Source organism: Protopterus annectens, chromosome 1.part0 (assembly GCF_019279795.1).
Source record: "Protopterus annectens isolate FY-2018-M chromosome 1.part0, PAN1.0, whole genome shotgun sequence".
NCBI classification, from domain to species: domain Eukaryota; kingdom Metazoa; phylum Chordata; order Ceratodontiformes; family Protopteridae; genus Protopterus; species Protopterus annectens.
Window position 1 is genome coordinate 665,749,623 of NC_056725.1, and position 9,868 is coordinate 665,759,490.

Genomic DNA, 9,868 nt, shown 5'->3' on the forward strand with positions numbered 1-9,868 from the left:
TGGATAATGCCGTTACATTTTTTAATACTACATTCATAAACCTGAAATAGCTATGCACCCCCCAGAACTAAAAGAGTTAAATGTAGAACTGTCGCTTGAATAACCAAATAAACTATAATCCTGATGCATCTCTGAGACAAAGCATGGAAACACTACCTGAAATATAAAACTCCCATCTCCCTTACTGAATACAAGCTACTTCGAAATAAAGTCAAAAAACATATTGCATCTGACTGAAAATCCTACTATTCTGTACTTCAAAATAACCATAAAACTAACCCCAAAACGTTTTGGAATAGTATCTCTACCCTCCTCCATCCTGGTAAAAAAAGTCAACCCTTGCCTAGATCCTAATGCCTCTGAACTGTCCTTAGCCACCCAATTTAACACCTTCTTCACAGACTCTATAGCCAAACTCACAACATCCTTCCCAAACAATGCACTAGTTTCACCTCCACCCATCTCCTCCTCCTCAAACACCAAAACTTCACAACTCCCCCCTTTACTCTCAATCCTATTCCTATCTCCACCATGAGAAAACTTCTTCAAAAATTGAAACCATGTTCAAATGTCCCTGATGACCTTTCATTCAACTTCCTAAAAAAAGCTGCCAATGGCATATCCTTCCCCATCTCTATCCTAATAAAGCGGTCAATTCAAGAAGCCTATATACCCCTACTCTGGAAAAAGACCTTTATTATCCCCCTGTCACAAAGGGGCCAATACCAATGACATCCCCAATTTTCAGCTAATTGCCATCTGTGAAGATTGGGTGAAGAAAGGTGAAGGCTGCCAGCCTAGCCATATAGAATTTTGGAGATAATTCTGTCATCTGTAAATATTAATGTAAACCACAGGATTGTTGTCTTAAATGGTAAAAATAGTGTTACATGTGGAACTGAAAAAAATATAATAACAGTGCACTCTACTGACCAAGTAAAGCATGTGGTGACCCTTTGATGTTGATGGAGCCAGTAAGTCTAGAGTGAGGCATCCTGCCTATTGTTTTAAGGCCAGAGTTAATGGTCAGCATTTGCATGCATAAATGTCCTTTATTGCTCTGGTTTCTGCTGAAGAGGTGAAGAATGTAAATGTAGTTTCTGTTAGCCTGGGAACCCAGCGAAGTGTGAAGAATGATGTAATGTGAAACAGGAATATGATTTTAAAAACGGAGAGAATCAGAGAGCATTAAGCATTTTTGGCTTGACCTTCCAATTCATCAGCACTGTCTTGCTCTATATGTAAGTTTATCTTAGACTTGTGTTTTCTCTTAGAAATAGCTAGAAACTAGAAAGATTCGACTAATTGTTTTTCTGTGATGTCAGAACTGTACTACTGAAATATTTTAAGTATTTTTCGGTGATCTCTGAACTCTTGACTAGCACTGCGTAGTAAAAAGTATTGTCTTGTGTTCTGACAATTTGTTATTACATATTTTAAACCCTTTCAACTGTGGATGTTTTGTAGAGATAATTTAAGCTCTTTAGAGTACTTGCATGCCTTTGGTAAAATTGTACAAAGCCACCCCAATAGCTTTAGCCCTGGGCTATACTACCAACTGGATAATAATATTGCACAGTAATAATTGGACACCCTTTTAAGAGCCTTTGAGTAGCTGATAAATATTAGTGGGTGGGGGCAGCTGGTACTACAGTATAGTCTGGGGAAAAGGGGTACAGCTGGAGAACCTGTGCCAGCCTTCCCCAGGGGTGGCTATGTGGTTATATAAACTCTTCTTAAAGTGTGTGTGTGTGTGTGTGTGTGTGTGTGCATGTGCGTGTGTGCGTGTGCGTGTGTGTGTGTGTGAGCTACTTGGGCAGGGACATGAAGCATTAGTTGGACAGAGAGGGTGCTGGAGGTTTTAGCTTGCCTACTAGGCTGAGATCTGGATCCTATAGCTGTGCCAGTGGGGAGTCTCATTGGAGACCAAGAGAGCGACCAGCCCCGGACGGACTGTGAACGCTGTGTGCTATTAAGAAAAATTGCACTTTACTGTGTGCATTTGTTATCCTTTCCTCCTATATGAGACCCCCCTCACTGGTGTTAGTGGTGAAGATTGAGGCTCCTTGATTGCTGGGCCAGGGCACAGGCATCACACCATCATATTCCCTATCTCTGAAATTCTTGAAAAATGTATACACCTACAGCTATTACCCTACCTTTTAAACAACCATCTGCTAACCCCCACATAACACGGATTTAGACAGGGACACAGCACCACTACTGCTTTCTTCTCCTTCCTTGAAATCAAATATAATGCTCGAGACTCTGGTAGTTTAGTATCTACCCTTCTTTTTGATTTATCCAAGGCCTTTGATACTATGTCACATAATCTTTTCCTGTCCAAATTCTCTAATCTCAACCTATCCATCTGTTCTATTAACTGGTTCTCCAGTTACCTCTTTGATAGACAACAAGCCGTCAAGCGGAAGAACTGCACATTCTACTTCCTTAATACTCCTACAGGTGTACCACAGGATTCTATATTAGGTCCTTTACTCTTTAATATTTTCATAAATGATTTCCATCAGTGCATTCCAAATGCTAAATGTATCCAATACGCCAATGACGCTATGATCATCTGCTCTGCCACATCCATCCCCACTCTCTTGAAATTAACTCAAGAAGTCTTCTCATCTAACGAGCGCTGTATGCCAAATAATCACCTAGTACTCAATGCATCAAAATCTAAAATCATGATAGCTTCTCATTCAAAAAATACCATAATAGACAAGAACTCTTTCTCCATAACCAGCCAAAAAAATACCTCTATTGAAATCCTCTCCTATACAAAGCTTCTAGGAGTTCTTGTTGATGAACAGTTAAAATTTGTATTCACCTACACAATAACAAACAAAACACCAAAAACTAGGTTGCTTTATTGCCACAACTGTTATCTTACTTCCTCAACTAAATATGTCATCTCTACCACATACCTCACTCCATCCCTCTTGTATGGTGCACCACTTCTTACTAACCTTCAATCTTCTCTAAAGACAAAATTATTCTCCTGCTATAACAAAATATCTAAGTTTGCTACCGGATATAAATCCTCCACCCACCACTGCAATGCCCTTCACAAATTAAACTGGCTAGAACTGGCCAACTATCTCTCCTACATCCAACAAACGTATGCCCATAAACTCATCTTCAAACCCTTTCTCTGCCCCTCCCTCATCTCCTCTGTAAAAATGCATCTGCCTGATAGACTTTAGATCCAATAATCAGAACCTGCTTAAAGTGCACAAGCCTACATGTGCATCAGGCAAACTTCTATTATTCTTCTCTCTAGCATGCCTTTGAAATTCCCTGCCACCACTTATTTGGACCACCCATAACCACTCCACCTTTATGACCTTGCTCTATTCCCACCTCTCATCTCACTGGGAATGTTCCTGCCCTCACCCCACATGACTTCCCTCTACTTTCACCCCTCTTTTCCTATTCCCCCTCTACTTTCACCCCTCTTTTCCTATTCCCCCCTCTCTCAACTCAATTATAACTCTGATCTCCACTATTCTTATCCACCTTTTTCTTCAAATATTACTCCCTACTATTTCTTATATTTTCTATTGCATACATACAAGACTTATAACTCTTATTCCCCCGTTTCCCTAAAAATTTGTTAATATGCCATGTGAGGCTCATTGCCACTACTGTTTTATACCATTGTGTTATCTACTCTTTTGTGGATATTACCTTAATGGTCCACACAGAGCACATTTACACCAATGATTTTTATTTTTATATCTATGTTTTTGTCCTACTTTCATTGCAAACTGTAATTTCTCAAACTGCATAATAACTTGTGTGATGCCCATGCACTAATCCAGTAATCAAGGAGCCTAAATCCTCACCACTAATGCCACTGAGGGGTGTCCACATTTGGAATGATAACAAATACACACACAGTAAAGTACAATTTCAAAGAGCACACAGAAATCACAGTCAGTCTTGGGCTGATTTCTCCCTTTCTCTCCAGATCCACAATAAGACTCCCCACTGGCAGAGCTACAGCATACAGATCTCAGCCAAACCCTCCAGTGCCCTCTCTATCCAACCAGTGCTTTATGTCCCTGCCCAAGCAGTTGACACATACACACTTTAAGATTTGGTTTATACACACACACACACACACACACACACACACACACACACACACACACACACACACACACACACACACACACACACACACACACACACACACACACACACACTCCTGGGGAAGGTTGGCACAGGTTCTCCAGCTATGCTCCCTCCTGCCAGGCTATGAGGTAGTAATCACTACCACCAACTACTCTTATCAGCTACTAAAAAGGCCCTTACCAATGGGTGTACAATTATTACTGTGCAATATTATTATCCAATTAGTAAGTGTGATGAACAGCAAGGCTTATTTGGAGTGGCTTTGCACATTATCACCAAATACATGCAAGTACTCTAGAGCTTAAATTATCTCTACACAAAACAGCCATTGTTGAGAGGTTTAAAAATATTTAATAATAAATAATAGCACAAGACAAATCTTCTCAATTCAACACAGTACTAGTCAAGAGTTCAAAAATCACAGGAAAATGCTTAAAATAATGCTGTAGAACACTCTGACATAAACATAGAAACCAACTAGTCTAAACTTACTATTTTCTATTTCTTAAGAGAAACACTAAAGTCTAAGATCCTACTTACATACAGAATCAAAACAAATAACTAAATCCAAAACGTAGGCTCTGGGAAATATTAGGACTACGAATGATTGACAATTGACAAGTATTTAATGAAGCCCTTTTCGTCGCTTTCAGTAAAGCAACTTCTTCAGACAAAATAACATACCTCCAATGCACATATAAATAGTTAAGCAATTTTGTCACATGATCAAACATCACTAATAAAAAGTCACATGATACAAAATCACATAAAATCGTTTACATCGTTAACCATAAAACAATAAAATAAAACCTAACCATTAGTGGTCATGTCACCTACAAATCGCAAAACAAACCACAAATTTTCCCCTAAAAATTGTCACATGTAGTAACATATTGACATAAACTACTTTGACAATAACTATTATCTACTGAGGCTTTTTAGTTTAAGTAAACAACTAATATTACAGGATTCATTTAAATAGGGAATCCAGGTGTTGGGCAGTCTATATGTGTGCTGTCCTCTCCTATCCTTTATGCATATCACTGACCTTTGTCTGTCCTATAGCATGATATATGTTATGTTTTTACCCACAGTGTTCTCTGCCTTATTTTCCATGACTTTTCCATAACTTCATGTCTCCAAAAAATAAAAAGGGGCCGATTACCAGCACACAAATTTACCCATCCATTTCTATATTTTGATCACTGAAAATGCCTGTTTTTATGAGGCTATACATTTAACATAATTTCTGTAATTTAATTGTTATCCCAGGGACCCACTCCACACTGCTATATTCTTTACATCATAGGCGCAGTTTACCAGTACTCAAGGAAGATCTGAGATGCTTATTTTTATTAAAGGTTTTATATAGTCTGCAGTTCACTACTTGGTGAATTTTTATTCCATGGGCACAAAAAGCCTATGCAAAAGGTTCTGAGGCCTCAGACTGTGCTTATATTTTCTCTCCTACTTGTGTACATCCATGAGCTCTGTAAAATGAGCATTGTGACTTGTTTCCACTTTAAACTATTTCTCTGGGTACCTGTATTTTTCAAAAAATGTGAGTCACCTAGTATGGCTCTATATGACTACCTTCTCTGCATATAAAAAGGGCTGTCTTCAGGAAGAAGGTTGGGGACTGGCCACATTAGTCATGTGAGCCTCTATATGCATTGATAAGGACAAAAAGTTTTGTAATAAAGCTTTCATATTTGTTTCAAGGAATAGGAGCCACACAAAGGCAGACCCATCCTCTCACATTACATGTGATACAAAGCAAGTTAATTAAGTCTAGTGATAGCCTCATAAAAGCAGGTATTTTCAAATATCAAACTGTAAACCACTCTAAAAGCCACTCTGTTAGATGGATCTGATGAAGCTCATTCAAAAATTTTTCTTAACTATAGTTCTTTAGTGGTAGCTCGTGGTGTGTTGTCATGTTTTGTTCAAAATAAAAATAAAAAGATTTTTAACTAAGAATGAGGTTCCACAGGCTACTGAGCTAGTAAACCCTCATGAGACTTTCAGAAATACTCAAATAAGGGACTAAACTCTAAGCTTTGGGATTAGTTGTTTGTTTTTCTATCTCCCAGATTTTCCTCCAGTCAACTCCCCTGGATCCTTCCACCATTGCCTGTAACTGGCTTTAGAAAACGGGCAATCTGTATATCAATACACTGACTGGAGAACAAACCTTCTCCAGCAGGGTATTACTGTACAAGTAATGCCTGTTTAAAAATGAGTCTGCCGCTTTACGGCAGCATATCAAGCTGCCGTGGAACTGGGGCTGGGAAAAAAAATAACGGCCGCCATTATTAAGCAGTGGCTCTGCTGTTTTGCGAGCGTAAAATATAAAAAAAGGAGAGAGAGACTCTGTGTGTGTGTGTGTGTGTGTGTGTGTGTGTGTGTGTGTGTATGTGTGTGCGTGTGCGTGTGTGACAGAGTTGGAGAGAAAGTGGGAGTGATCATGTGTCACTGAATAGGTGCATGAATGCAGAGGAGACTGTGTGCATGTGTGAGAGACAGAGAGAGTAAGAGCGATCTTGTATGTGTGAATGGGTGTATAAAAGCAGCGGAGACTGTATTTATGAGAGATCGAGAAAGAGTGAGATTGATCTTGTTTGAGTGAATGCATGCATAAATGTAGAGGAGACTGTGTTTGTATATCCATGTGTGTGTGAAAGCAACACAGGCTGTGTATGTGTGTATGAGAGAGAGAGAATGAGTTCTATGTAAAATTGTTGTGTTCTACTTATTTATTTTTTTAAGCACTATATTATTGATTTTATGTATTGTTAATGTAAAATGTTTCCTCCAGCACCATTATCATATACTATGGCAAGTTTAAAACATTAGTCAGAGGAGCTATTTTACATTAAAAATATGTAAAACAAAATAATATAGTACTTAAATAAGCAAGTAAAACAGAGCAATTTTTACAGCGAGTCCATTCTCTAAGTGCAATAATGCCCTTCAGGGTGTGTGCTAATGTGTAATTAACACCCTTCCAGGCATCGGGCCTTATAACACCACTGGGCAGGTGGTAATTATACATTAACACACCCTGTCAGGCATCATTGCTTGCATAATGCCCTCTGAAAAAAATAGTCTGCTATTTCACAGCAGAAAAATTAAGGTGCTGTGGAGTTCAGACTGAAAGAAAGCTAATGACTGCCATTATTTTATTCTCAACAAAAAAAAAAGAAAAAGTGTGTGTGTGTGTGTGTTCAGACTGAAAGAAAGCTAATGACTGCCATTATTTTATTCTCAACAAAAAAAAAGAAAAAGTGTGTGTGTGTGTGTGTGTGTGTGTGTGTGTGTGTGTGTGTGTGTGTGTGTGTGTGTGTGTGTGTGTGTGCGCGTGTGGGTATATGAGAGAGCAATAAACAGTAAAAGTGGTCGACCAGTGGCAGCAGCAGTTAAGAGGTATGGATACCGCTCAACCTCTTAGCTCAAAAAGCTCTGGTTAAAGCCTAAAATAAAGGGGATAGTAGGAGACCATAACTCTCAACTGTCCAGATTTTTATAGAATGGTGACATGCATTTGAGTTTTAGATTTCTTATATTTTGGAATATTCATGCCAACACAAATCCCAGTGTTCTAGAAATTTTCTAAGTTTATAAGAGCAATATTAAAAATCTGTCTTTAATTTTAGACTTTTCTTTCTCTCAAGTTCAGTAAAAATTGTGGTGGTCCAGTTTTTAAGATTCAGTATGTAGTTAAAAGAAAGTAAGGTATTCAGGCCTGGTGGTTCTCCTGCACTCAAACAAATCTCCCATTCTAATTCCTTTTTCTCTAGTCTGTTGTTTCAATTACTGTCCTGGACTTCATAGTGGATCCTGTCAATGACATGAAAAGTGAAGGTGTTGTGTCTAACATTTTCCTTAGCATGCTTAGCCAAGGAGTTGGTAGGGGTGCCTTGACATATTTTGGTGCAGTGTTGTGGGTCTTTAACTTATTGATAGTCTTTCCTACATAAAAAGACAGACAAACCTCACACTATGCTCTATATCCAATTTGCCCTTACTGTATGTAGCCTGTGCTCTGAAATGTCTTCTGACTGTTGGGACGAAAGAAACAGTCCTGGTTGCTCATGAATCTGCAATAGTTGCAGAAAGGTTGATCACATCGATAGGTACCTTTCCTAATTTGTAAGTTCTCTGTTGGTGCTCTACTTTCTACATAGTACCTTAGGATCTTGTTTTTATGGATGGTAAAGGCCAGTTTTGGAGGGGAGGATCTTAGTCAGAGTCTTGTTCTCACTAATAATGCACTAGTTGTTCTGGACTGCTCTCTTAATGTCATTAAAATCCAGTGACTAGGTGACAGTGCTGCTAGTCCTCCATCTGTCATCGTCCCTGTATCTGGTTTACTATGTATATATATATATATATATATATATATATATATATATATATATATATATATATATATACATATACATACACACACATATATATATATATATATATATATGGATATATATATATTTTTTTTTTTCATTGTCATATTTCTCTGAAACTTTGATTCGTTTTTATAAAAAAGAAGATTGGCTTTAGAATAAAGAAAAAGAACCATAGCATGGAAGGTGATAGATTAAGGCATAAGGTTTTACAAAAATGGACTTAATTTTGCTTTTCACCCACAGTTTGCTGCACTTGTTTTTAACATTTTTTGAGTGGATTTATCATCTTTTCATTAGGTGCAACAGAAACCTAGATGTTAAGTCTTTGGAAATAAGTAAAACTTGTTTGGCAAGGCAGCATTCTAGACTACACCCCCAGTGGTGATCCATGCCCCACCGGTGACACTAACCCTGAGGACAGACATATCTTGAAGAAAGCCTGTTTTTACAAGCATGTTTTTACAAGCTTTAACACATTATCTGAGCAGTACTCATCTGCCTGTAAAGTACTGTTTATGAATAAAGACATGTCTTCAGACAAGAAGCAGTTTTTAGAGTCCTACCTTCATTTTTAACCACCTTTCTATTGTGTGATACTGGAAAGGATATTTCCACCACTATATTCTTTTGGAGAATGTGATACTTCAACAGGAACACTGCTATTTTTTTTTTCCTGAAAGCCATTACTTTTTAGACTAGCGAGGTTTTTCACAGAGATTTGTTGGGGATATTTCCATAACCACGGGAAGGTTATTTACCTCCAGGATTTGTTTTGGAAGGCAGTATTTGTTCATTTTTTCTTTCTGTTCTCCCCTTAAAAGTAAAGATTCAAGTTTACTATTATGGTAAATATTGTTTTGTGTCTTACCATTAGCCAGAAGACAACAGTGTCCAGGTTCATGAAATCACTCCCATTTACTCTGTTCATTACACTGGATAACTGGATTAAATCAGGGTCACCTTCCATCATTTTCTTGTTTCTGCTGTATGCAGTGTTTTACTTGGTTAATATGCTATAGATCCACTGCAGAGTTTCTGTGAGGTCCTGCAGAAACATGTGAGCAGGTAACTCTGGGTAGACTTCACAACTTTTGCATTCACTGGAAGACACCTGTTAAAGGCAAAAATGAATAATGTTCAGAAACCATTGACATTTTGCAAAAAAATGTATATAAATTACATATACCTGCAACTGAACAAAGCAGATTTTTTTCTCTATCAGTGGTGTTCCATAAAATGAAAAATTATTCTGTGATAATTCATATGAACTACTCAGCTGGCATGCCTTTTACTGAATCCATAACCATTATGGC

The 9,868-nt window shown here is 38.0% G+C and overlaps 1 long non-coding RNA gene across 1 annotated transcript in view; it reads right to left on the reverse strand.

Annotated features, from left to right (window-relative positions):
• Nucleotides 1–9,661, reverse strand: part of LOC122801512 — a 73,125-nt gene extending 63,464 nt beyond the window's left edge. The window contains exon 1 of the long non-coding RNA XR_006364753.1: nucleotides 9,424–9,661. This is a non-coding gene — a long non-coding RNA (uncharacterized LOC122801512). The remainder of the gene's footprint in view (nucleotides 1–9,423) is intronic.
• Between the last annotated feature and the right edge of the window lie 207 nt (nucleotides 9,662–9,868).